Source organism: Rhinolophus ferrumequinum, chromosome X (assembly GCF_004115265.2).
Source record: "Rhinolophus ferrumequinum isolate MPI-CBG mRhiFer1 chromosome X, mRhiFer1_v1.p, whole genome shotgun sequence".
Lineage (NCBI taxonomy): Eukaryota > Metazoa > Chordata > Mammalia > Chiroptera > Rhinolophidae > Rhinolophus > Rhinolophus ferrumequinum.
The window spans coordinates 65,904,454-65,911,541 of NC_046284.1; the positions used below are offsets into that span (position 1 = coordinate 65,904,454).

Sequence of the window (7,088 nt, forward strand, 5' to 3'; positions counted from 1 at the left end):
ATAAAAAAACAAATTTAAAATGTAGGGAAGAAAGTTATAAAAGGCAAAAAATTAAAACAAAATTAAATAGTAGAAATCAATGAAATGTTTTAGTAATTTAAATCACTTAAATATGAGTACTCTAAAGGTGATACAGAGTGAAATGCAACTGTGAGCCATTTACAAAAACCATATTTAAATATGGGATGCATAAAAGTAGAACATAAAATAATAGAAAAAAGTTATACCAGGGTAATACTAGCCACAGAAAGCTGGGTTAGAGCTCAATAGCATACCAACACACACACACACACACACACACACACACACACACACACTTAAGCAAAAGTATATAACAATTACACATTTGTATAGGGGGTGTGCTGGAGTCTGCTAAAATTGGCTTGGTACAGCTGATTGTTAGCATCTTTTCTCAGCTCAGCATTTAGTGACCTCAGTTTGATAGTTTGATGGGATCATTTGAGCTACAGAAATTGGCAAACACTGCAAATTAGGTCATTACTGTCCTTGCAGAGAGCTGATTTTCAAACATTTAACAGCAAACCACTGACTTGCATGCATCTCAAAATATATAAAGAAGAACCTGATACAAGTACAAGGAAAAGATTGAAAGAAATACATTATAGTAGTGGAGGATTCTAACACTCTCCCTATAAATCAATGGTTTGAAGAAATGCAAACTCTGTAAGGATATAGAAGATCTGAACAACACAGGCTTAATCTAATCCATATAATTAAAACACTGCAACAAATAATTGTAAAATACATGATATATATATATATATATATATATATATATATATATATATATATATATATATATATAGTTAAACCTCTTAATGCGTTTATTTAAAGATTTTATTTGGACATGAGTTTCCCTCTCAAGTGAAAAAAAAAAGTGTTGGATGTCTCATCCCACCTCCCCCACAAGCCAAAAAAGTCCCTGCAGCTAGGGCATTTCTGTTGCCTCTGATATCTTGAAATAAATATCAAAAGAAATAGCATCAAATTTTCATTTTGAGCGATGGCCCAGAGTGGCCCGAGAACCTGCCAGGTGAGCAGCAGTAGGTCTGGACAGTCTCAGGCGTCATGAACATGTGAGGACTTGTTGTGGTCAATCGTGGGCCCCTGTGGGGGTTGCGCTCAGGTGACAGGCTGCAGGAAAGGCAGTCTATAATGTGTCCAGGAAGTTATCCAGAGCCAGAATGCCTTCCTTCAGGCCTTTGTGCTGGCGCATCTTGGCCACCACGTGGCTGGGGAAGCTGCTGTTGTCGAAGGGTCTTTGGGCAGGATCTGCCACACACACACACTGTGGGAAGGCCTGGCACTGGTCGACAGTGAAGCCAAAGGACTCATTGACCGGCAGGTAGGCCTTCACGACAAACACGGGGGTTCCAGCCACCTGGGACTCGTCAAAAACGTGGCCCCGCTTCCTCCTCAGGACACTGTAGATGCCACCGACCACTTGTTCTGGACACTGGATTTCCACAATGTAGATGCGCTCCATAAGCCAGGGCTAGGCGGTCAGCAAGCTGGCATAGAGGCAGCGCCGGGCAGTGGCGATCATCCCCGCCCCCCCCACCCCCCGGTGGATAGTGTCAGGATGCAGCGTTACATCGTGGACATCAAAGTGCACACCCACATGTTCTCCCCCCACAGTTCCCCTTCTTGGTGGCCTACTGCAAGCTGGCCACCACACTGTACTTGCTCCCATTGGGGTACTGCACACCCTTGGTGAGGTTAGTGAGAATGTAGGACCCAGTGCCTTTGGGCTCAAAGCACCATATCTTATTTTGTTTTCTCCGCTAATGCTTTGGTTAGGGCTTCATAGAATGTTGAATAAAAGGGGTGAGAATGGTCATCCCTAACTTGTTCCTAATTTTAGAGGAAAAATCTTTCAGATTTTCAGTGTTGAGTATGATGTTAACAATAGGCTTATCATATACGAGGTCTGACAATTAAGTTCACAAACTTGTCCTAGAAAAAGTACTACATACCTCATTGCAGAATATCACTATGGTCACCTTCGAAGTACTCCCCTTGGGAAGATATGCACCAATGCCAGCGCCTAGTCCACCCTTCAATGCAATTTTGGAACTCTTTTTCTGGAATGGCCATCAGAGCTGTCGTCATATTACCCTTGATGTCCTGAATGTCATCAAAATGTATTCCTTTCAATATTTCTTTTATCTTAGGGTAAAGAAAGAAATCATTGGGGGTCAGATCAGGTGAGTAGGGAGGGTGTTCCGATACAGTTATTTGTTTACTGGCTCCAAACTCCCTCACAGACAATGCTGTCTGAGCTGGTGCATTGTCGTGATGCAAGAGCCATGAACTACTGGTGAAAAGTTCAGGTTGTTTTCGTCTTTTTCACGCAGACTCTTCGATACGTCCAAATAGTAAACTTGGTTAGCTGTTCGTCCAGTTGGTACAAATTCATAATGAATAATCCCTCTGATATCAAAAAAGGTTAGCAACATCATTTTGACTCTTGATTTGGACTGACGAAATTTTTTGGTGATGGAGAATTGGCTGACTTTCATCGTGCACTTTGATGCTTTATTTCAGAGTCGTATTGGTACACTCATGTTTCATCTCTAGTGATAACATGGCCCAAAACATCATCTTGCCTCTCCGAAAGGTATTGGCAAACTTTGACTCTCCTTTGCTTTTGTTCATTGGTGAGCTCCTTGGGGACCATTTTTGCACACACCTTTCTCACACCAAGATTTTCATTTAAGATTTTCCTAACTGTTTCTCTATTGATGTTTACTTGGTCTGCTATGCTTCTCACAGTCAGCTGATGATTTTGACACACAATTAGACTAATTTTTGCAATGCTTTCATCAATTCTGCTTATTACTGGCCTCCCTGACCTCTCTTCATTAGTGATGCGTTCTCTCCGGTGAGAGAAATGTTTAATCCATTTGTACACTGCCGTTTTCTTCATGGCATTATCCTCATAAACTTGGACTAACACGTCCCTGATTTCACTTTAACTCTTGCAAGTTTAACAAGAAATTTCATGTTCATTTGTTGTTCTAATTCAAGCTCAGACATTCTCTCAATGGCACACAAAGACATGGAACAACAATAATGAATGCCACTCAGCAAGATACCGCCACATGTTGACATGACCACAACTGTGAGACACTGATATACTAAGGTTGTGAAACATTACCAAGCTGTTTGTACAGTGCTGACATGTGAGCATATGGTGGCAAGTTCACGTACTTAATTGTCAGGCCTCGTATGAGTTTTATTATGTTGAGGTAATCTTCCTCTGTACTTAGTATGTTTAGAGTATTCTTCATGAAAATATAATTTTTGTTAAATTATTTTTCTGCATCTATTGAGATGATCATATGATTTTTATTCTTTATTTTGTTAATGTCTTGAATCGTTTGCGGATGTTGAACCATTATTACGTCCCTGTAATAAATCCCACTTGATCATGTTGTATGATCCTTTCAATGTGTTGTGAATTTGGTTTGATGATATTTTAAAAAGTATTTTTTATTTATGTTCATTAGGGATATTGGCTTATAATTTTATTTTCTTGTACTCTCTGTCTGGCTAAGGTATTAGTAATTCAGGACTCAATATATGAGTTTGAAAGTATTTCTTCCTCTTTTATTATTTGGAAGTTTGAGAAAGATTGTTTCTTTTTAGTTGTTTGGTAGAATTCATTTGTGAAACCATCTGGACATTTCTTTTTTGGGGAGATTTTTGGTTACTGCTTCAATTATCCTTATTAGTAATAAGATGTTTTTATTTTGTATTTCTTTATGATTCAGTCATGGTAGCTTGTATATTTCTAGGAATTTATCCATTTCTTCTGAGTTGTACAATTTTTTTGCTGGATAAATATTCATAATAATCTCTTAGGATCTTTGTATTTCTGTGGTATCAATTGTAATGTGTCCTTGTTGATTCTTCATTTTATTTGTTTCAGTCCTCCTTTTTTCCTTCATAAGTCTAGCTAAAGTTTTATATATTTTGTTTATCTCTTCAAAAACCAGCTCTTAGTTTCATTGATCTATCATATTACTTTTTTACTCTCTAATTATTTATTTCCATTTTGATCTTTGTAGTTCTTTTCTTCTGCTACCTTTATGCTTAAGATTTCTTTTTTATTCCTTATTTCTTGAGGTGGAAACTTAGGTTATTGGAGATAATTTTTTTTTCCCTTCATGTAGATCTATATTGCTATAAATTAGAAATGTTCCTTATAGAAATGTTTTTGCTGTATGATATAAATTTTGTTTTGCTGTATTTTAATTTATTTGTCATAAAATTTTTTTTTTAGTTTCCTTTTTATTTCTTTTCTTACCCATTTGTTGTTTAGGAGAATGTTGTTTAATGTCCGCATATTTTTTAATTTTCCAGTTTTCCTCTTGTAATTGATTGTGGTTGGAGTGAAGCTTGATATGATTTCAATCTTCTTAAATTTATTAAACTTGTTTTGTGGCCTAACGTGATCTATTCTGGAGAATGTACCATGTGCACTTGAGAAGAATGTGTATTCTTCTGCTGTTTTATAATATGTTCTATATATGTCTGTTAGGGCCATAAGGCCTAACATATAATTTAAGTCCAATGTTTCCTTATTGATTTCTGTCTGGATAATCCACCTATTGTTGAAAATAGGGTATTGAAGTCCACTGCTCTTGTATTTCTGTCCATTTCTCCATTCATATCTGTTAATATTTGCTTTATATATTTAGGTGCTCTTATATTAGGTATTTAGCAATGCTTACTCTTAGCTATGCTTAAATATTTAACAATATTGTATTTTCTTTATCAATATATGGTCTCCTTTATCAATATTTAATGACTTTTCTTGTCTTTGATTTAAAGTCTATTTTTTCTGATAAATTTTGCTACTCCTGTTTAATTTGGGTTTCAATTTGCAAAGAATATCTTTTTCCATTCCTTTACTTTTAGTCTATGTGTGCCCATAAAGCTGAGGTGAGTCTTTTGTTAGTCTTGATTTATCCATTTATCCACTCTGTGTTGATTGCAGAATTTAGTACATTTACATTTAAAATAATCATTGATAGATATAAACTTACTCTTGCTATTTAAAAATTGTTTTCTGTTTGCTTTGTAATACTTTGCTCCCTTTTCTTCTCTTGCTCTCCTTCTTTGTGATAGGATGATTTTTTTTAGTGGTATGCTTTGATTCCTCTCTTTTTATCTCTTGTGTGTCTACTATAGGTTTCTGCTTTGTGATTACTATGAAGCTTACATAAAACATATTTATAACAATCTATTTTGAACTGATAATAAATCTAATGCATACAAAAGCTCCCCTTCACATTGTATGTTTTTCACGTCACGATTTGCATCCTATTATATTGTGTATTCACTAATACTTTATATTAGTTACAATTACATTTAATTTTTTTCTTTTAACCTTCATAGTAGAGTTACAAGTGATTTACTTACCCCCTTAAAGCATTACTGTATTCTGTGTTTAACTATATATTTACCTTTACCAGTGCATTTTATACTTGTATGTGTTTTTCTGTTATTAATTAGCGTCCTTTCATTTCAGCTTGAAGAACTCCCTTTAACATATCTTGTAAGGTTAGTCTAGTGGTGATGAACTCTTTCAGCTTTGAATGTCTATAAAACTAACTCTCATTCAATTCTGGACAACTTTGCCATTAGAGTATTCTTGATTGGCATGCTGTTTTTGTTCAGCACTATTAATGTATTATTCCATTCCCTGTGACTTGCAATATTTCTGTAGAAGAATCTGCTCATAGTCTTATGGGGGTTCCCCTTTACCTAACAGGTTGCTTTTCTCTTGCTGCTTTTAAGATTGTCTCCTTGTCTTTAACTTCTGACAATTTACTTATAATGTTTATCAGTGTGGGTCTGTTCGAATTATCTTCTTGGCACTTCCTGTGCTTCCTGGATCTGGAAGTCTTTTCATTCACCAGGCTAGGGAATTTTTCAGACACTAATTCTTTGAATATGCTTTCTGCCCCTTTCTCTCTGCCTCTGCTTCTGGGACCCCTGTAATGTGTATATTGGTCTCTTTGATGATGTTCTGTAAGTCCCTTAATCTATCTTGACTCTTTTTTGCTTTTTTCTTTTCTGTTGCCCTGAAATTCTTTTTTCTAATTGATCTAGTCTGATGTATCCCTCTATTGAATTTTGGTAGTTCACTTATTGTATCTTTAGCTCTGTGATTTCTGTTTAGCATTTGTTATATTTTCTATCTCATAGTTGAAATTCTCAGTTTGTTCATGTATTGCTCTCCTGACCTCAGTGATCATCTTTATGACCATTATTTTAGTCTACCAGTTAAATTGCTTATCTCCGTTTCCTTAAGATCTGTTTCCTGAATTGTATCTTGTTTTTGTTTGTTTGGAAAATATTCCTCTGTTTCTTTACTTTCTATGACTTTCTGTGTTAGTTTCTGTGCATTAGATAAAACAGCCACCTATGCAAGTCTTGATGGAGTGGTCTTATGTAGGAGATAAACTTCATCAAGCTGCCCATCCTGAGTTTCTGGTTGTCTCTCCAACCTTTGTGGTAGTCCAAGCCAACTTTTTTATTCTTAATGGCTCCCAGTAGTTGAAAGTATGCCAAGACCAGTCAGTGCCCCAACATGAGGATTACATTCAACACCTAGAGGCTGGCTGATTGGAAGCCAGACCTTCAGCAAGCATCTGACAAAGTGTATGTGGTTAAGCCCCTTCCAGGAATAAACTGGAAGAGGGCTTTTTTTTTTGCCTGCTCCTTCTGTGTTGGGTCCGATTGTAATGCCATGGCGGGAATGCTTTTGCACTCATTAAGATCAGCTTCTTTGTTTGCCACAGTCTTGTGGAAACTATGAATGCAAGCCCCATTTTGCTATCAGAATAAAGTGATCCACGGACCCATCCCTTAAATGGTAGCTGGGTCACAAACTTGGGTACATGCTCTTTTTTGAGGAGATTCTGGTGAGTTGGAGGAAACTAGAGACAGATAGAGGGAGAAGAATCTACTAGCGTCTCGAGTTTCTAGGAAGGATCATATCCAGCCCCGAGATGTGTGCTAAATTAGGAGCCTGACCCTAAAGCAGCAGCTTT

The 7,088-nt window shown here is 36.7% G+C and overlaps 1 pseudogene; it reads right to left on the reverse strand.

Moving 5' to 3' along the window:
• Positions 1–1,171: 1,171 nt before the first annotated feature.
• On the reverse strand, positions 1,172–6,786 carry LOC117013074 (elongation factor 2-like; annotated as a pseudogene).
• Between the last annotated feature and the right edge of the window lie 302 nt (positions 6,787–7,088).